We start from the raw sequence: 22449 nt of genomic DNA on the forward strand, positions 1-22449 counted from the left end.
ATATTATTTTATTTATATTGTTGCTCAAATTTTTCCAGCTCTGGCCATTGAGAACTCTTTTACAAGGCTCTATCCCTTTGACATAGCATTTCCTTAGTTTCCAGTCATACAGATACTTCAGACTTACCTTGAATACTTCCTGTATCAGTCCTCGAAGTAGTTATTTCTCCAATGATCCCTGGTTCCTTTTATTTGAGAATGGTATTAGCAACTAAGATCTGAACAATAGGTGTGCTCCTTGCTACTGAGATATTCTTGGTACAGGGCCCTCTGAGTTGATAGAGCAACATAATGTATGGGTGCATTGTAACCTGTGTGTGTACACACATTTGTAAATATTCCATATGTAGCCATCTGTATCTATCTTAACTTAAATGTGTGTTTCACACTGATCTCTCCAATTCTAATCCAGTCTTCTCCCCTCATATATCTTTAACTCCCTCTCCACTCCCAACATTGAGAAACCTGGCTCCCACTATCTGCCATCCATCTACTTCATGGTTCAATTCCAAAATACATTTGTAGTGTTTTCAGAATTTTGGAACTCCTGCACCACTGGGACACAAATTTAGCTACTTGAGTTTTATCCCACTCGTTTCTGAAGTTACTTATGTCAGGACCTCTTTCTATCACATCCTTCAAAGGGATCATTTCATTCATTTGTAAAACAGTTGGGTTATCTTGCCACATTCTGGCTTCTATTTTTGGATCCCCCAACCTCCTAAATTATAGGTTTTTAATTTGCATACATTAAAGGTTCCCTCTTTGTGCTATAAAGGTCTCCAGGTTTTGCAAATGGATACGGGATCATACAGAATGTTTTTATTGCCTTGACAAAAATCCCTTGTGCTTTACGTGGTCAAGTTTCTCTCCATTTGCTGAATGCCTTGCAACCACGGATCTTTTTATCGTATTTCTAATTTGGCCTTGCCAGAATATCATGTAGAGTCCTACAGAGCCTTCTCAGACTGGCTTCTTTCACTTAGCAATATACCTTTAAGATTATCCATATTTTTAAATGACTTGATGGCTCATTCCTTGCTTATCACAGAAAAAAATGTCAGGGTATACAAATTTGTTTATCCATTCACCTATTCAAGGACATCTTGGTTTGTCCAGTTTGTTGTGATTATGATAAAGCTGCTCTCAATAGCCACATACAGGCTTTGTGTGGACAGAAGTTTTCGAATCACTTGGATAAATACCTAGGGTTGCAGTTGACAGATTGCACAGTAAGACCATGTTCAATGTGTAAAAGCTGCCTGTCTTGCAAAGTGACGGTAACATTTTGCATTCCCAACAGCAGTGATTGAGTTTCTCTTGCTCCACCTCCTCACCAGCAATCGGCACAGTCCCTTTTTCTTAGATTTTAGCCATTCGAATAGGGGTGTACTTGTATCTTGTTTAAGTTTTCATTTCCATGGACAAATAATATTGAAAATCTTTTCACATGCTTATTTGCCATCTATGTACCTTCTTTTGATAAAATGTCTATTCAAATATTTTGCTCATTTTTCCCTTTATGCCTGCATGTTTACTTATTATTGAATTATAGAGTTCTTTGTGTGTTTTAGTTTTTAAAATGCTTTTACGTAATATATTTTAAAAAGAGGACTTACTAATAAAGTAAAATGTACTGATCCGACAAATCATTAGCTTTCTATTAGTGTACACAAAAGGATGATTTGTGATTTTGCTAGTTGTACCACTCAAACGCTTAGTATTTTGGATCGTGCCTATTGCAATTATAAACACCTTTGGTATTTAAACTTTGTGCTGTCTTCCTCCAGTCTCCTTTCATGTAAACTCCATGAAGCCAGACTTTATTTTGTTGCCCTCTAGTTTTAATCATAGAGAATGATAATTGCTCAATAAATGTTGGTTGAATAAATGAATGAATGAATGAATCTGAAAGCAAAATAGTGATTGCATGAGTCGAGTGGAGAAATAGTTGGACATTTTCACCAATTTTTTTCACTTATATACAGATGTTCTGACATCCTATGGAAACACCACCACCAGCAATTTTTTAGATTATCTGTTTCCATGTAAACAAATGCTATTTAAGGGACTTAAAGGACAGTATTGGTTTTAAATAGGCAGTGCCTTGGGGCTCCTGATTGGTTCAGTCGATAGAGCATCAGACTCTGATTTCAGTTCAGGTCATGATCTTGGAGTTGTGGGATTGAGCCCCACATCCACCTCCATGGTAGGCCTGGAGCCTGCTTGAGATTCTCCCTCTCCTTCTACCTGCCCCCTCTGTGAGCTTGTGTTCTCAAATAAACAAAAAAAAAAAGCCCAGTGAAATCTAATTTAACTATGCAATTTAAGAATATGGGCATAGAGACCCTGGGTGACTCAGTCAGCTAAGCATCTGCCTTGAGTTAGGTCATGATCTCAGAGCCCTGGTGTTGAGCCCTGTGTTGGGCTCCCTACTCAGTGAGGTGTCTGCTTCTCCCTCCCCCTCTGCCCCTCCCCTCCTGTGCTTTCTTTCTCCCTCTCAAATAAATAAATAAAATCTTAAAAAAAAAAAAAAGACCATGGGCTTGAACAGAACTTTCCTTTTTATATCTTCATGTGTGTGTTCATGAAGACACAACTTACTTCATACAAAATATTTAAGTCACATCTATTACATTCTTCAAACAAAGGGAATATTTGGAAACATAATCTGGTTAGCATGAAGGTTACCGAAAGAAATATTTACCTGAACCAGATTTCTAGTAAATATCATTTTGCTGTTGTTATTATATTCAGATATACTTGCATGTTTTAGATGATGGCTGAAATTACTGACAACAAACCTTGAATTATCCTGTTTTAAGTAATTTACAAAAAATGCTGCAATTTCCAAGTCTGAAAAGAGAATATACTTTTGATAGAAAGGAACAAATACAAATATACTATGAATTCAAGTCACTGACTTATCTTCGTGGAAAAAATACACAGTGAGATCAGAAGACAAGATGTGCAGTCATCTATGTTTTGTTTATCTGCTGGAATGCACATTTGGGTGTTAAGCTTTGAAGTACCTGAAAACTCTACCCAATACTTCTGCAGTAAAATACCTTAGCAGATTACACTGTATGAATCTGGATACTACTCTGCCAATTATAGGCATTTGGTCTACTTAACTCCCTTCACAACCCTCATTATAGCATTGAACTTGAGCATATTCAATTGATATTATTTAGAGAAGGACCACAAATTGGGTTTGAAAATTCAGAAATTTCAACTTTATGTGTTTCTGCATAGTACATTCTTATGAAAAGATGGTGAGTTGCAGTAAGAGAGAAATATATGACCTGTTGACATTGCAAATGTACAACAGGAATGGGTCTTCCTAGTAACTGCATATTGACAAGACACTCTTTGTATAATGAAAAGGACTTTGCTTCTCTTCAATATATTTGAGAGTGGCATGTGATGTTGACATACCATATGAGTCTGGGTTCCAATTTCTTTTTTTTAAATCACCTAGTGTGTTCATCCATGAGGTGAATGCTGCATCTCACTCAAGCCCATTATACAAATTAGAAGCCTTTGTTCTTTTTGTGTTTTGTTGGTAGACATTAACATGGACACTATGAACATATTGGAGCTGGAAGTAATGAAGTGAAATTGCTCACATCATTACTTTAAATTGAAATGCAGACAGTTCATCTCCACAGGAGTCATGAGACTCTTTTACCTGGAATATTAAAAACACTGACTATCAAAATTTCAACAACTACAAAAACCTACTATGTTTTAAAGCAGCATTTCCCTCCCCCCCCCCACCAATGCACTATACCTGTATGGTAATTTTTCTGAAAATCCCTTGTATTCATCTCTAGTTGCTTCAGTTCCTAATTGGAGGCTGTGTCTGGAACACCAGCAATTTGAAATGGAAAGCATATTCTCTTGGAATAGAGGTTGCATTCCTCTTTATTTTCTTGTGTTACTATAAATTAACTTTTTAGCTCATTATTAAAGGCAAAATAGGTATGCATCATTAGCTAAGCACTAATGATTGGGTATTAGGGGAGAAAATTTGAACTAAACAAGTTTCTACAATCAAACTAATTTTGTTTAACAAAAGCTTCTCACGATTCTACATAGGTGAATACTTCAAAAGATCATTTCTTAATAATACTAACTTGAAAAAAAATAAAAAATATAATACTAACTTTAAAAATCTGCTTCAGTGTAAGAGGATGTTCAGAGAAAATATGGCATTTTATAACACAAGCTATTTTAAAGCAGATGGGCTGTGTCAATCTCCAAGACAGTTTCTGCACTTGTTCCTATAGAAATCATAAATGTGCCAGAAACTGTGGGGATGTCATGCTAGCAAAATATAATAAAACATGGGGCATTTTTCATTTTCTGAGGATATAATAATAGTAATAACTGTGCTTTATAAGCTCATTTCTACTAATCAAATATGCAGAGTTGATAGCTCTTGAATCTTTTTGAGTGTGTGCTTTTGAAATTATTACAGATTTACAGAATCATGGAAGTATGCTAAATCTAATATCTTAGTTTTACATAATGTGAAACTGAGGCTCGGGTGATGCCTAGAAACCTGACAGAAATAAGGAGGGGAGATTTCAGATTCCACCCACCTCGGTCCCCTCCCCGCCCCCTGATTTTCCCACCTGCTAGCCTCATAATCCCTGACTGGGCCTTCCTGTGTGATCACCAGAGGTGAACTTTCTGTACTCCTGCCTAAATTCAGTCATGCCACTTGTGTGTCAGAGTTTATCTACTCTTGCCTACCCATGGAAAGCACTGCAACAACTCTCACCTTTCTGACATCATTAATCCTTGGTCTTTACTGGGCCATTCCTGATTCTCTGATCTTAAAAAAGAAAAGAAAAGAAAAGAAAAGAAATAAACAGGCTTTTCTTCAAAATTCTCTCTTTACTCGATTTTGAGACCACCATATGCTGTTTTCTGCCCTTGCTTACTGCTCTATTAGAGTCTAGATCATTCTCTGTCTCCCTGACCATTTAAAAGTCAGAGGTCTACAAAGCTTGGGGTTTGGTCCTCTTGTATCCTGCACTCACTGTGCTCGTGCTCTCATCTGGTCTGAAAGCCTTAAAGGTCATCTATGTGGTGATAACTTCATCTTGCAACTACTTCTCTGCTAAAATCCATCCTCATATATCCAACTGATGACCTGTCATCTCCAGCTGATCATAAATAATAAATGATAATCAATGTCCCAAATACAATAGTCTATAACTAAACTCTTATTTTTGGTTTTTTTTTTCTTTTTGCTAAAAGCTGTTCCACCATCGTCTTTCTTATATCAGTAGATGGCAACTGCATCCTTCCAGATGTCCAGGGCAAAAACTTGGAATTCCTTTTGACTCCTATTTCTCTCATCCACCACATCCAACCCATCAGAAAACTGCAGTGTCACTTTCAAAGTATATCCAAAAGCCAACCATGTATTACAGTTACATCACGGCTACCCCAGTCCCTGGCTTCATCATCTCTCACCTAGATCTCTGCAGTTGCTTCCTGACAGGTCATGCCAGCTCTAGGGACTTGTGCCCAGGGAATCTACTCTCAATACAGCAGCCAGACTGATTCCTTAGACATATGCATATCCTGTCATTCCTCCACTAAAAATGTTTCAGTAATGTCCCATTTCTCAGAGTTCGTGTACAGATACACATAAGTAAAGATATGACTACACTATAGGACAGTCTATTCAAAAGTCCAAGGTATTGTGGAAAGGCACAGGTAATCACCTAATTTAGTTTTGGAGGACCACTGTAACCTTCTGAGAAAAAGTAACATCCATCCTATGAATTTGAAGGATGAATAGCCATTATCCCAGAGACTGGATGGTTGGGGGAGGATCAGCATAGAAAACACTCAGCATTTTGAGATTGTGCTATGTGGAAAGCACTTTTATTTTTTTTAAAGATTTTATTTATTTATTTATTTATTTGACAGAGAGAGAGAGATCACAAGTAGGCAGAGAGGCAGGTACAGAGAGAGAGATAGAGAGAGGAGGAAGCAGGCTCCCTGCTGAGCAGAGAGCCCAATGCAGGACTCGATCCCAGGACCCTGGGATCATGACCTGAGCTGAAAGCAGAGGCTTTAACCCAATGAGCCACCCAGGCACCCTGGAAAGCACTTTTTAAAATACAGATAGTTTACATTGATTTGTTCATTTAATTTCCCTTACAAACTTTCCAAGTAAGTAGTGTTATTATCCTTATTTTGCAGATAATGACAGTGATACACAGCCAGCTATTGGTAGAGTAAGGATTTAAATTCACTTAGTACCTCTTCAAGGTTCAGGCACCAACTACTGTAACTGGAAAAGTTAGCAAGACCCAGATCCTAGAGAACCTCAAGGTCCAAGTTAAAATTAGATTTTGTCCTAAGAGTCATAGGAGATACTTTTCCTACTTTGGTCTGATCAGTAAATTAAGAAAATGAACTGGGTAAGAAGGAAATGCCCAGTACTACCTTTAGTTTAATAAACTGCTGAGGTTAAAATAAATCAAAACTCTAAAGGACTGGACTTGTAAATTTCCTTATAAATTTCAGCCTCTTGGCCTCATTTCAAGCCATTTTTCTCTCTCTCCAGCCACCCTCCCATCCCTTGCCTTTGGATTTCACCTAAGCTGTGCTCTAAACTCTGTGCTCACTCTTCCCAGAGGAGTGTGCCTGCACACAAAAAGTGCATACATTTCACAGTTTTGACAGATGGAAGTCTTCCAGCCTGGGTTAAGAGTTCAAACTCTAAAAACTCATGGCAACTTGTTGCTTCCTGACCCAACAGTTCTGATTAGGTCTTTGGTCTATTTCCTTTCTCGTTTAAAAAAAAAAAAAAAAAATCAATTCTTTTCCCCCTCATAGAAACCAATTACCAAGTATTCAGTGCACAGTTTAATTATCATAGATCTGGGAAGTTTCCTCTAATTCTTATCTTCCTTGTCTAATGGGTACAGATAAACAGTCATGTGTTACTCAGAACGGGCTAGGGTATGCTATCCTATCAAATTCCCTGAACTTGAGGCTTTACACATCAGTTTTTTGTTTTTTCCTTCTACCTTAAGGCCACTGTGAGGCAGTAGTATCAGACCACTTCTATTTCATAAGGCCAGAATGTCAACTTGGGCCCTCCAGTTTGCCGTAACAGAGAAAAAGGTGGGGAATGAAACGCCACTTCAAGAATGCTTTTGCCTAGACCTGGAACATGTCATTTCTGCTTTCATTTCATTAGCCAGAACTTGTAGTATGGCTTTCACTGACACATCCTATATGGGACAGATGGTAGTGCTTCTACAGGTAACAATTAAAATGAGGTAGTGATTAGTTCATCTCTTTTCTATCTTCTGCCTCATTATATGATGGCTATGTGTTTACATGTCTGTTTCTTCGTTAGAACTATGTGCTCCTGGAGGGCTTTTTTTTTTTTTCTTTTCTTTTTTTTAACTCCAAGTTCAATTAAGGTTGATGCAGTTCACTTCTGTGAATGTTGTTGAATTGCATGTATTAGACATGGTTTGTGTTGTAGACCAGGTTCCCAGGAAAGAGACACTGAGAGGTTTATTAGGAAGTACACTTGGGATAAGCAGCTATTGGGAGAGTGATGACAGCACCACTAGACAGAGGGAGAAGTTGAGCTCTGGTACAATCTCAATGGAGATTTCCAACTGACTCCACTGGAACTTAAACCTTAGATAGTCCTTTAGAGTTGTCTCAGTTTGAGGTTTTGGGGTCCAATTTTACATGCCAGCGTCAGCTGGTCATTGGATGTAGGCTGCCACAGGGAAGGAGTATGTGATCTTGAATGAAAACGTCCTCCTCAGCAAAAGACAACTCCGGAGGAAAAGCCTGCAGTTCTAAAGGGGACATCTTGGTATAGCACAGTGCCCATTACCATTTAAACAAAAAGTACGGGTGCCTCATTGGATGGTGTATTGGACTATCCTGTGTATATAAATGTTATATTGTCTTACAGGGCTAACAAAACAGGAGTCCTATCTGATAGCCTAAACAATTCGTGCTGTTTAAAACTAGAAATTACCGTACTTGACAATTTGGGGCTTAATAGTTTTGTGACTTTTTTAGTTTTTTCACTTTGTTATAAATCAAATTCTATTATTTTTTAAGCATACATTCAGAATTCAGTCTAAAATTGGGTTCCTAAATGATATAGACAAATTCCACATTTTCATTTAAACACGTATTTACATCCACAGCTACTCAGTTGTGTGGGTAATTTAAGCTTCTGAGTTGAGAATGGGTTTCATTGCTTTTTATCTATTCAAAAATAGCTCATATGAACTAATGTCTAAATAGAATTTACTCAGCGACATAAAAATATGTTATGCCAAAATAGAGCCAGAATAGAGTAATCGTTAGTTTTTTAATATGTTCCAATAAATGAAAATGAGTTAGGATTGACTTAGCATTTAAAATGACAGTACTAATTTTATGAGTGCCATGCAAATTTTTTTTTTGCAATACCACATGATTTATTTAACTCTTTTCTGTGTTTTTCTTTCTTTAAAATGGAGATTTTAAAGAGCTTGAAATAAAATAATAGGTGATAGATAGGATACGGAAGCTTCAAAACATCTCAGGCTGGATTTGTCTTACAAATATGTTTGCTGGGGCGCCTCGGTGGCTCAGTGGGTTAAAGCCTCTGCCTTCGGCTTGGGTCATGATCCCAGGGTCCTGGGATTGAGCCCCACATCGGGCTCTCTGCTCAGCGGGGAGCCTGCTTCCTCCTCTCTCTCTCTGCCTGCTTCTCTGCCTACTTGTGATCTCTGTCTGTCAAATAAATAAATAAAATCTTAAAAAAAAAAAAACAAAAAAACAAATATGTTTGCTGTTCTTTCCTTTGAATATTCACAAGTATAAATCAGCTCTATCGCAAATACACAGTTGTCTGCTTTGGCCAGTTAGTTTGAGGGCAGTGAAATAAAAACACCAAAAAGATAGGTCCTTAGAGTAAGGCCGCTTACAGTGTTTTAGAAGACACAGGTATTTGAACACAAGAGTTTATCACTGTGTAATGGATATAGATTCAGAGTACCACAGGAACACATTACAGGGAGAAAAATTCTATATGTGAGAGAACTGAAAAGATGAAGTCATTAATTTTTCCACCTAATAAAAAATTTTGAAGTTTTAGTGCTTACAGAAGCAAACAGTAACTTTCCTACTCATGGTTCTGCAAGTTCAGCTGATCTTGACTTGCTGTGTCTGGTCCAGGCTGAACTCCAGGCTTCCTGTCAGGGTCATGTCTGTCCTATGTATCTTCACCTTAGACTTGGCTGAAGAGCGATGACTGAAGTGTGCTCTTCTGATGGCAAATCACATACAAGCAAGAGGCTAAGCCAAATCATAGAAGTATGTCTAAAGATGATGCTCCCATCCCATTCTGGCTAGCCAAAGGAAATCTAATGCCCAGTTTCAGCATTGATGGGGCAAGGAAATATACCCCACCTGTGCCAGTGAGAAGTACTGCAAAGTTACATGAGTATTCCATGGATGGAAATTCTGTAATGGATATATGCTTTAAAGATCTAGGAGCAACAGTACACTCTATCACAGAAAGTTTCAAAGGGCATGACATATCTGAGCTGGGTTTTAAAGGATGAGTAAGAGTGTCCTAGTACAAGTCTACACTGAATCCAAATCCAATATCCTACTCTGCTACTCTTCTTACAACTTCAAGTTATTGAAGTTTGGAAAATGTGTAATTGCTTTATTCTTTTCAAATAATCACACTCCTATCTGAAACTTGCTCATCCTCAATGTCATTGTCAAATTCACTTACCTTCCCTCTGACATAGGTTAAGCTCTACCTAAATTCCCTTCCTGTTGTCCAAAGCGTTTATTCGCTGTCTGCAAGGACTACTGGTGCCTTTGAGACTGCTGTTTCTAATGCCTCTGTCTGTAGCTTTCCAACTTTCTCTCCCATTATTTGCAGATCTTCAGAACAACTAGTGTCCCTAGTATTTGCTGGTTTTTTACTTGGATAGCTGTGATGGGTTTTTTAAATTATGCTTCTGTCACTTTTTCACTATTAATTGCCACTACAAATTTGTTCTCTTTTTGCTTTTTATATTATAAGTAATTATATTTATTTTATTTATGTATAACCCAAATATCTCCCAATCCTTGAATATAAATCATCTTCAGTTGCCTTTTCAAAAATCCTCTGAATTGACCTACAGATGAAACTTTTATTTCAGTATAGTCAGCTTTTTTTTTTTTTAAATACTGAACTGTAGATAATACTGAATTTGAGGGATAAGAATATTAAAATGAGATTGCTTCCCTTTCTTTGTATGTTTCTTGGGTTTTCTACTATCATTTATAGTCATATCTCAATCATAGGATTATTTGAAAAGAAATTAGCAGTATTGTTCATTCCATATACAGTTCCTACTTTTCTCTGAGGAAAGTGATTTTTATTGGAAAAGAACAGTTAGTTGAAAAAAATAACTCTCTTGGAGGTAAGGAGTTAACAGGAGTTGTAACAAAAAGCAGTGTTAAAAAGAGATGAGAGTCTGTGGACTTGAGATCAGCAACCAGAAAAGATCATTGAGATTCATGAATGTAAGAGAAACGCTTGCATTGCCAAGGAAAAATTAAAAATTGTTGTCGAGTTCAGACAAACTATTAATGCATATGTAATGTGGAAGCACAGAACTGGTAAGAACTAGCCTTAGGCAAGATTTCATTTTCAAACAGAGAATACTTTATATTATGATTCTACAAATGAATGTTGTCTAAATATTTCTGTTAATTGCAGAATATTTCACGATAATAAGGATCATCAAGTGTTGAAAATGTAGTGATTCATTTGACATTGAAAAAAAAAAGAACTACATGTATTTTAAGCATAAAAATTAAGGCTGTTCTGGGTTTGAACTACATTCACACCTTGGAAATCAGTAGAAATCAAGGTCCTTCACCTTACAGAGGGTAGGCAAATCATTTTCCTAAATATTTTGCAGCACAACTGGAAGGAAACCGGAATTCTAATTCTCATTGTCTTCACCAGCATCTATTTAGTGCCTTACACAAAGCTTTGCATACAAAATGTTTAACAAACATATCTTGAGCAAATAGGTATTTATTGAGTAGCCTTGAAATGTATGTTGAGCACTGGAGTGGGTAAGGAAGAGAAAAAGCACACAGTGTTATTCATTCAACTCGTATTTGGTAAGCAGTTATTATGTCCTGTTTTAAGTGCTGGGGCATGGTATTATGAATGAGACAGGAAAACTCCCTTATCTCATGAACCGTACATTCTAATTGGGTGAGACAGAAACAACAACAACAGCAAAAAGCAACAAATAATGTAATATGAGACGAACTGCAACTAGAACTATAAAGCAAATAAAGAGGGTGAAGTCATGGTTTGAGAGGACTAGGGGGATTCCCATTATATGTGGGCTGACCAAGGGACAGTGTTCTGAAAAGGTGCCACTTGAGGTGAGACTTCTGTAATGAAGACGCAGCTATTTGAGGAGCCACTGGGGAAAGTGGTTCAGACAGAAGAGCAAGTTCAAACTCACTGTGACAGGGCAAGTCTCTGTGGTTTGAGGAACAAGAAGGAGGCCCGTGTGACTAGAGGATATGGAATGCGGTAATGAGAGAGGGAGTCAGGGACTAGAATGTTAGAGCCTTGTTCCTGAGGCAAAGACTTTGCATTTTATTTTTAAATACAATGGGAATCTATCAGAGAGATTTTAGGAAGAAGAGAGTATATGAATTAATTTATTATTTCAAAAGTCACTCTGACCGCATTGTTGAGAAAGACTCACAGAGGGGGATCTTTAGACCTAACCATTATTAGGAATTGGCTACACATAACCAAACCCAGAGATGATGGTGGTTTGGGCTGAGTGACAATGGAAATAGATATTAGACACCAACAGGCCTAGCAGATAGATTGGCTGTGGATGGGAGGGAAACTGAGTCATGAAGAATCATTCTGAGGGTGCCTGGGTGGCTCAATGGGTTAAGCCTCTGCCTTTGGCTTGGGTCATGATCTCCGGGTCCTGGGATTGAGCTGCGCATCAGGCTCTCTGCTCAACGGGGAGCCTGCTTCCCCCTCTCTCTCTGCCTGCCTCTCTTCCTACTTGTGATCTCGCTCTGTGTGTCAAATAAATAAATAAAATCTTAAAAAAAAAAAAAAAGAATCATTCTGATGTTTTGGAGTTGTAGCTCTGGGTGGATGAGGGGTCATTTTATGAGATGGAAGGGACTCCCAACTAAGAGAGAAACCGGTTAGTTATGGAAAAGCAAAAAAGAATTGGTTAAAGAAAGTTTACAGTCTAGCAAAGAACACACACATATACACACATGGTGCTGAAAGCAAGTTAAGAAGTAGCTAAATAAATTATAAAACATTGAAGGAATACGGAGGAGGGAGCCATTAATTATCACTAAGTGAATCATTTCATATGTTTGACTATGTTTCGGTATACCTGACTTGCAATGAGGTGGTATCAAAGACTCTTGATTATTGCACATTGCATGAAATCTGGGTGTATATTTTTAGCCTAGCCACTACGTAATATCAGAAAAGTCAATTAGTACTTTTTTGTGGCTTTTCCTTCATGGTTTCAAAATGGCTGCCGTAGCTCTAACATCATGTTCTTACACGACAGAACCTCAGCTAAGAAGAATGGGGATGGGAGGAAAAAAGAAGCCCCATTCTCATTGGCCTTTTCTTTTAATCAGGAAAATTTTTCCTACAAGCCATCTAGCTGGTATTTATTACATCTAATTGGCCTGAGCTGGGCCACATACTCATCTCTAGATTAAACACTGACAAAGGAAAACTTAATTGCCAGTATTGATTGAGATCAATCAAAATTGAGCTTTTGAGTCTGGAGTCTTTGCTGCCTAAACATAATAAGGATTCTGGAAGCAAAAAAGGGCTGTTTGTATCTTTAGGATATATACCCAGGAGTGCAATTGCTGGGTCGTAGGGTAGCTCTATTTTCAGTTTTTTGAGGAACCTCCACACTGTTTTCCAGAGTGGTTGCACCAGCTTGCATTCCCACCAGCAGTGTAGGAGGGTTCCCCTCTCTCCGCATCCTCGCCAGCATCTGTCATTTCTTGACTTGTTAATTTTAGCCATTCTGACTGGTGTGAGGTGGTATCTCATTGTGGTTTTGATTTGTATTTCCCTGATGCCGAGTGATGTGGAGCATTTTTTCATGTGTCTGTTGGCCATCTGGATGTCTTCCTTGCAGAAATGTCTGTTCATGTCCTCTGCCCATTTCTTGACTGGATTATTTGTTCTTTGGGTATTGAGTTTGATAAGCTCTTTATAGATTTTGGATACGAGCCCTTTATCTGATATGTCGTTTGCAAATATCTTCTCCCATTCTGTCAGTTGTCTTTTGGTTTTGTTAACTGTTTCCTTTGCTGTGCAAAAGCTTTTGATCTTGATGAAATCCCAATAGTTCATTTTTGCCCTTGCTTCTGTTGCCTTTGGCGATGTTCCTAGGAAGAAGTTGCTGCGGTGGAGGTCAAAGAGGTTGCTGCCTGCATTGTCCTCAAGGATTTTGATAGATTCCTTTTGCACATTGAGGTCCTTCATCCACTTTGAGTCTATTTTCGTGTGTGGTGTAAGGAAATAGTCCAATTTCATTTTTCTGCATGTGGCTGTCCAATTTTCCCAGCACCATTTGTTGAAGAGGCTGTCTTTTTTCCATTGGATATTCTTTCCTGCTTTGTCGAAGATTAGTTGACCATAGAGTTGAGGGTCTATTTCTGGGCTCTCTATTCTGTTCCATTGGTCTATATGTCTGTTTTTGTGCCAGTACCATACTGTCTTGATGATGACAGCTTTGTAATAGAGCTTGAAGTCTGGAATTGTGATACCACCGACTTTGGCTTTCTTTTTCAATATTCCTTTGGCTATTCGAGGGCACGTGCACCCGAATGTTTATAGCAGCAATGTCCACAATAGCCAAACTGTGGAAAGCGCCTAGATGTCCATCAACAGATGAATGGATAAAGAAGATGTGGTATATATACACAATGGAATACTATGCAGCCATCAAAAGACATGAAATCTTGCCATTTGCGACGACGTGGATGGAACTAGAGGGTATCATGCTTAGCGAAATAAGTCAATCGGAGAAATATAACTATCATATGATCTCTTTGATATGAGGAAGTGGAGATGCAAGGTGGGGGGGTTTGGGGGGAGGTAGGAAAAGAAAAAATGAAAAGATGGGATTGGGAGGGAGACAAACCATAAAAGACTCAATCTCAAGAAACAGACTGAGGGTTGCGGGGGGGAAGGGGGATGGGAGAGGGTGGTGGGGAAATGGACATTGGGGAGGGTATGTGCTATGATGAGTGCTGTGAAATGTGTAAACCAGACGATTCACAGACCTGTACCCCTGGGGATAAAAATACATTATATGTTTATTAAAATAAAAAAAATTAAAAAAAAAAAAAAGGGCTGTTTGACACACAATATGATTAGAGATCCAAGGGTTGTTTTTCAACTCGGCCTTCAATGATAAAGGGCAAAATTGTTGTACTTACAAATTCACTCTATTTTAGGCTAAGCAGAAGGCCTGGTACATAGTAGGCATTCTATAACTACACATTATTAAGTGGATAATTAATATATATTTATTGAATGAATTATAACTTATACATGAAGAATACAAGAGGTCTTATACAAGAGGTCAGAGAAGTGAAATAGCTTGACCAAGCTAATTCAGTAATAACCATTAGAGCAACATTCAAACTCAGGTTGCTCTTGTCCCAGTGCTGAACTATGCTCATTGAGGTACGTTGATTTTCAATAAAGTCTAATGGTACAGACCATGTACAGGCCATACAACCGTAAAAAGAAGCTAAATCCAAGGTCTGAGCAAGGGGGAGATTCTCAAATAGAGTCAAGAAATTCAAGGAAACTAACCACATAGTTTTTTATTTCCTTTAATTCCTTTGTTTGCCCTTGGCAGAGCACTTCATTAACCCACCTCTTAAATTACCAAAACTACAAAAAAGTTTTCTATCTTTGTCAGTCATGCACAATCTCTTAACCTGCACTCCAGTGTCATCATGATCTCTAGCTCCTTGGTCTCTCCCCCCTTTTCAAGTTTATTTGTCCCGTCATATCTTTATTCCTTCTGCAACCAAACTATAACTTGTGGTCATGCTGTTAATTATTATGTTATAGTCAAACTTACTTCCCCCCCACTGACTGACCCTGTGGATCAATTACAACCCCATGTCAATCCAACTTCCTGTCGCATTTCTTCCATTGACAGATCCACTGAAAATGTCTAATAAAATCTCGTAAATATGTTGCCTTGATCCACTAGAAATGAATGCTTCCCATCTCATTGTACCATTTCATTCAGTAATTTATTTGCTTGTATCCCATCACCAGTGCCTCTTATTTCCTAGAGTAACTCTTCCATATCTTTTTTTTCTCTCAAGTCCTCTTCCTTAGAAATTTTTCCACAAAAATTCTATTTCTCTTAGACTGTGGTAAAATTGTCCTTTGCCATCCTCTTGGTACGTTTGCCATTGAGACATTTGGGGTGTGATTTGGTTGGTCAATGAAATGAGTGGAAGTAACATGTCACTATATATGGAAGTTTTAAGAGGCAGTGTGTGGTTCACCACACATCCTTTCCCTTATTTCAGTGATCACTAAAGTGTGTGTCAGAATGGAGCTTTCATAAGCTCAGTCCCTGTGGAATTTAGATAATTTCTGTTCCCTAGTAATCTGTGCTTTTTACTAAGAACAAACCAGTCTTTGCTAAGTCATTAAGAGTTTGGATTTGTTTGTTACCACAGCATAATTCAGCCCATCCTAACTGATATAGATACTTTGTAAAAGTTCACATAGTCCTTTCCTTGAAATTTCTCCTTTGAGTTTTACCATTACATTATCTCCCCATTCTCAGGCTATAAATTTGACTCCTAATTCTTAGTTTTCATAATAGGTTCCCCTTTTTTTGTTCAACCTCATTTTTTTCCCCCTTGTGTTAACTCATCCAGGGTCAGCACATCTACTATCAATTCTTCAACTTCTATCTAAACTTAATAACTCTAATGTCTATAACTTTAATAAAGTCTTCTCCCCAAATATTCAGATCATGTGCAAAGGCTATTTAGACATTTTCAACTGGATATTTTCTTCAACTTGTTTTTGTCTATTTTCACTAAAGCAATTCTTTCTGTTGAATCCATCTCTTTGTAAATGTTACTTTACTCATATTCTAAACCAGAAATCTGGAAATAATCATAGTTCCAGTCTTCTAAGTCACTCCAATTAGCCTATAATTATATAAATTCTCCACGTAAAATAGTTCTTGTCTTCTTTGCCTATTCTCCTTATGGAATTGCATCATCCTAAGTAAGCCATGACAATTTCAATAGCCTTCTGAAATTTCAGAGTTATATTTATAAAAGACTAGTTAGATCACATAACTCTTGTATTAAAAAAATGATTCTGAAACTTTATTACCAGTAACACAGACAATATATTTCTAGCATAGCATAAAAAGTCCATCAAAGACCATTCATGTCTATAATCACCTTCCTCTATTCCTCTTGAACATTCCAATCAAATTTGTAGAGGTAGACATTTATTTCTAAATACATTTGTTTATGACATTTACTCATCTGAATTACCATTCCCTTCTTCTTCCTGAATGATCACCATGAAGACTTTCTTTAGCAGCTCCTCCTTTGTCCAGATGAATTATTTCCCTTCTGTGTTTCAGTGATAAACTGTAGATAACATTTACTGAGCAGTTTCTCCCTGTATTAGTTTCCTAGGGCTGATGAAACAAATTACCACAAACTTGAAGGCTTCAGACAACAGAAATTTATTCTGTCATACTTCTAGAGTGTAGCAATTTGCAATCAGGTGTCAGCAGGGCCATACTCCCCCTGAGGCTCTAGAGAAGAATATTTCCTTGCTTTTTAGAAGTTTCTGGTGGTTGCTAGCAATCCTTGGTATTCCTAGTCTTATAGATGCATCACTTCAATCTCTGCCTCCATTTTCCCATGGCTTTCCTCCTTGTATGTCTCTTCTGTGTCTCCACACCCGTATCTTCCTCTCTTTTCTTTTATAAAGATAATGGCCATTGCGTTTAGGTCCCATGATAATCCAGTATGACCTGGTCTTTAATTTATTGCATCTGCAAAGACCGTATTTCCAAATACGGCTTCATGCGCAGGTATCAAAGGTTCAGACTCAAATATATGTTTGGTGTAGGGGAGGGAACACAAACATACTCCACCACCTTTTAGCATTGTGCCGAGCACTTCTAAGTCAAACCATATGAAAATGCCATTTTTGCATTTGACAAATTCATATGTTCAATCCCAATGTTAACATATTGAGTTTTCATAACATGTCTATCGGGTGATATTACTTTTAGTCCCATTTTAAGGGGAGGACACTGAGGAAGTTAATTAACTTGCTCAAGGTATATAATTGGTAAGTGACAGAGTCTAACTCCAGCATCCATTCTCTTTATAATATGTCACTTCTCTTTGGCCATATTAAATCTTGTTGTGCGCAACTCTATTATATCACTTATCACATACCTGATGTTCATGTTACCCTGAATTCTATTCTCTGAGCTACTCTAGGAACTTTTATTTTTCATTATGTATTCCCAACATTAAATATAATATGTGTCATTACATAGAAAGCAAGTGTTCTTTAAAAAAAAATAAATGAATATATGGTCTGGAAAATGTACTCTCCTGAAGAGAAAAGAGAGTGTATTTGGGAATAATAATATTTCTTGCCAATCCCCAGCCATTGCATGTCATTAAAGACAATATAGTAGGGACTGAGAAGCTATTGGGAATTCAGTCTTAGTCCCATGTGACAAAATACCATCTGCTCACCCTCATTTTAAAATCACCCTTATCTCATTGTTAGCTCTAGTTCTACTATTACGAGTATTCTCACTCTGCTTTATACTTAAATTACAGTTAAGTCCAGATTAAGCCAAAATAAATTGATTTTTTTCACCCAGATGTGCAGAATTACTGAGTTCAGCATCTGTAACTGTTTTCCTTTCATTTTTAAAAAATGTCAATATGTACTTTTTGATTTCAAAGTAAATGTAAATGATTTTTCTAATTAAAGAAAAATCAATTAGAAGAAGTAGATTAATGTGTGATTATTTAATAAAAGGAACAATTCTACTCAAGGATGTAATAAGATGGAACAGTGTTACCTCCAACTTTGTAATGAGTAAGAGCCAGATTAACTTCAAATTCACAACTCTCTTTGATCCTATCAGAGAGCTGAGGTGGCAAGCAAACAACTAGACCAAAATCTAAGGAGAGACAAGTCCTTGCATATATATATCTGGGGTCAATACAATCAGATATTTCACAGAGGTTGACTATGGACCTGCTGGAGTGTGAAACCCCTGATTATTTCAGAAATCGGTGGAGGCCATGCCTTCTTATAGGCTCTTTCCCCATAAACCCATAAGAGCTCACAGAAAATATAAAGAGAGACCTAAGAAAGTTTTCACTGTGGTGTAAAAGTTGGGGATAGGAATAGCAGTCATGCAAGGAAGGCAGGAAACCCCATAAGACTTCTTTCCTGCCTCACTTATGAAATAAAATGCCTATTCTTCAGTTAGAAGAGCAACAAAACCAACTTCATCCAAGGACACTGGTAAAATTCATTATAGTCAGGCAAAGGGAACAGAAAAAGCAACCTGACCTTGGGAAAGGGACAGGAATAAATTCTGGGCTCAGAACTATGTGGAGTTGGGGGCATGCATAACAAGAAGGGTGCCTGAGTATGGCTGATTTTAATTAGAAAATGAGAATGTTTCCTTCCCTCCCCATCACCACCCTACAACACCAAGCTAACAAATTTTGAGTATCAAGTAACTGTCAAGTACTGTTAGGAGAGGAAAAGGAACAACAAAAGCATACAAAGAAATCCTCTCTGAAGCACACTGCAAAAGGAAAGCCTGACACAGAGGGCAGTTGCACTATAATCACTGAATATCACTACAGAAACTTGAAGTCTGAAGTGTAATGGGAGTAAAATTAGCATTAACTGTCCTCAAGCCTAGATTAACCCAAACCCATATACTACAGACCTTGAACAAGGAAAGGTGTCCTCTCATTTTTAGGAATAAAATCAATCAACCTTATTCTCTAATGTCCTTTATACAATGACTGACTTTCTAAAAACAAAACAAAACAAAATTATAAGGCATACAAAAAGAGAAGAAAAATACATATTCCCAGGATTCCTGGGTGGCTGTCGGTTAAGTGTCTGCCTTTGGCTCAGGTCATGATCCCAGGTTGCTGGGGTTGAGTCCTTCATCAGGCTCCTTGTTCAGCAGGGAGCTTGCTTCTCCCTCTGCCTCTGCCTGCTGCTCCCCCTACTTATGTTCTTTCTTTCTCTCTCTGACAAATGAAGACATAAAACCTTTTAAAAAAATACATATGCCCAAGAATCAAAGAATGGATTAGAATCAAATTTAAATATGACACATTCATTAGAAATATCTGGGAATTTTAAATAACTATACACAAAAGGTAAAAAGCTCTAAGGTAAAAGGCAGACAACAATGTAGATACTTTCAGCAGAGAGATGGAAAATATAAAAATAAATGAAATGGGAATGTTGAAAAGTGAAAATGAAGCTAAAAAAAGTAATGTAAATAAAGAAAACCTTCAATGGACTCATTTTTAGACTGAGAAATGAAAGGAAAGAAAAAAATGAACTTGATTAGTCAAAAGAAATAACCCAAACTGACACATACAAAGAAAAAAGGAAGAAATAAAACAAAAACAGAACATCTAAAAGCAGTCATATCAAATATTCTAACATGTGTGTAATTGGAATCCCAGAATTAGGAGAGAAAGAGATTAAGGCAGAAGAAATACATGATGAATAAAAGAGAATTTCCCAAAGTTAATGAGAGACAACAAATCACACACCCCCAAAAAAGAAAAAAAAAATCCCTTGGCATATCTTATGTAAATTGTTAAGGACAAAAAACAAAGAGCAATCTTGAAGGCGGACAGAGGAAAAACAAACCTAACATGTAGAAGAACAAGAATTAGGGGCAGACTCCAGGTCAGAAGACAACTGAATGATATATTTAAAGTGGTGAAAAAAAATTAACAAGTTAGGATTCTATATTCTGAAAAATTATCTTTCCAAAATGAAGGGTAAATATTTTCTTAGGTAAATAAAACCTGTAAGAATTCATAGCAAGCAGACCTACTCTCCAAAAAACTGTAAAAGGAAACTCTTTAGGCTAAAGGAAAATTGTATCAGAGAAACTTGAATCTAAATAGTGATAGGGGCGCCTGGGTGGCTCAGTGGGTTAGGCCTCTGCCTTCGGCTCGGGTCGTGATCTCAGGGTCCTGGGATCGAGTCCCGCATCGGGCTTTCTGCTCAGCGGAGAGCCTGCTTCCTCCTCTCTCTCTCTCTGCCTGCCTCTCTGCCTACTTGTGATCTCTCTCTGTCTGATAAATAAATAAAATCTTTAAAAAAAATAAATAAATAAATAAATAGTGATATGGAGAATGCTAGAAGAGAAACAAAGGAAGGTAAAATAAATCCATTTTCTTTATTTTTAATTAAGATAATTTTCTAATGCAAAAACAGTACCAAAGCATTTTTATTTATGTATATGTAAATTTTAATTGGGTTGAAAAGATGGGAAAGAAGAACTAGAAATACACTGTTATAGATCATGCGTTGTGTGTAAAGCAATATAGTATTATTTAAAGGTAGGCTGTGATCACTTAGAGATATTTACTTACAAACCCTAGGAAAACCATTAAAATATTTTAAAAAGAGATTTAAATAATAAGTTAATAGATAATAAAGTGGAGTCGTACAAAAACACTCCATTAACCAAAAAGTAGTGGAAAAACAACAGATAAAACAAATACAAAGTGTATCTAAAATCATACAAAATATAAGTAGCCTAAGGAAATGCATTAAAAGACAGAGATTGTCGGGACTGGATGAAAAAGCAACACCCAACTAAATTTTATCTGTATGAGACCTACTTTAAATAAAAGACACAGAATAAAGGATGCAGAAAGGTATACTATACAAATAAAAGAAAGTTGGAGTAGCTGTATTAATATGAGATAAATACTGTCTTTAGAAGAAGGAATATTGTCACAAAGAGGATATTACATAATGAGAATGAGTCAGTTCTCCATTAATACATAACATCCTCAACATGTATGTAACAAACAACAGAACATCAAAATAATGAGGCAAAAACTCTTCGAGTTGAAAGGAAAAATAGAGAACTCCACAACAGTTGGGAGTTTCAACTCTCCTTTCTTAGTAATCAGTAGAACAAATAATAAGAATCTGAAAGTCCTGGACGAAAGTATAAACCAAGTAAATGTAACTGACATTTATAGAACACTCCACCCAAGACAGCATAATTCAGATTCTTTTCAATTACAAAGGAAGCATTTATCAAGAAGATGGCATTTTCTAGGTTATAAAATAAACATCAAAAATGTTAAAAGAAGATAAAAACATAGGAAGCATGTTTTTGGACCATAATGGAATTTAACTAGAAATCAAGAACAGAAAAATAGTTGGTAAATCCTCAAATATTTGAAAATAAATTAGTACACTTTTAAATAACTCATGGATCAAAGAGGAAATCTTATAGGAAATTGAAAAACATATTGTACATTTCATTTCATTTCAGAAACATTTCATTTCATGGAAAATGAAAGCTCAACATATCAAAATTTGTAGGTATAGGTAAAGCAGTGCTTAGAAGGAAATTTACATTAATTTCTTATATTAGAGAGGAACAAAGATTTCAAATTAGTAATGTCAGCTTCTACCTCAAGACTCTTGGAAAGGAAGAGTAAACTAAACCCAAAATAAGCAGAAGGCAATAATAGAGATAAGAGTAGAAATCAATGCAATTAAAGCAGAACAATAATAGAAAAAAGCAACCAGAAACTGATTCTTTGAAAAGATCAATAAAATTTAAAACCTCTAGCCAAACTGACCAAGAAAAAAGGGACAAGACACAAATCAACAATATCAGGACCAAAAGAGAGGATCTCACCACAGATGTTAAAAGGATATTAAAGAATACTGCAGATAAATCTCATAGAATGGCAAAAAGAAAAAGAAAGACAAGAAAAATTGACATTAAGTGCTGACAAGGATATTGAGCAAGTGGCCTTTCCACTCATTATGGGTGGAAATACAAAATAGTATATGCAATTAGGAAGACAGTTTGACAGTTTCTTTTTTTTTTTTTTTTTAAGGTTTATTTACTTGAGAGAGAGAATAGGAGAGTGGGAGGAGGGGCAGAGGGAGAGAATCCCAACTAGACACCCCCCCACCCCCAGCATAGGGCTCAATCTCAGAACCCTGAGATCATGACCTGAGCTGATACCGAGTTGGATGCTTAACCC

This window comes from Martes martes (genome assembly GCF_963455335.1).
Source record: "Martes martes genome assembly, chromosome: 4".
Taxonomy (NCBI): Eukaryota; Metazoa; Chordata; class Mammalia; order Carnivora; family Mustelidae; genus Martes; species Martes martes.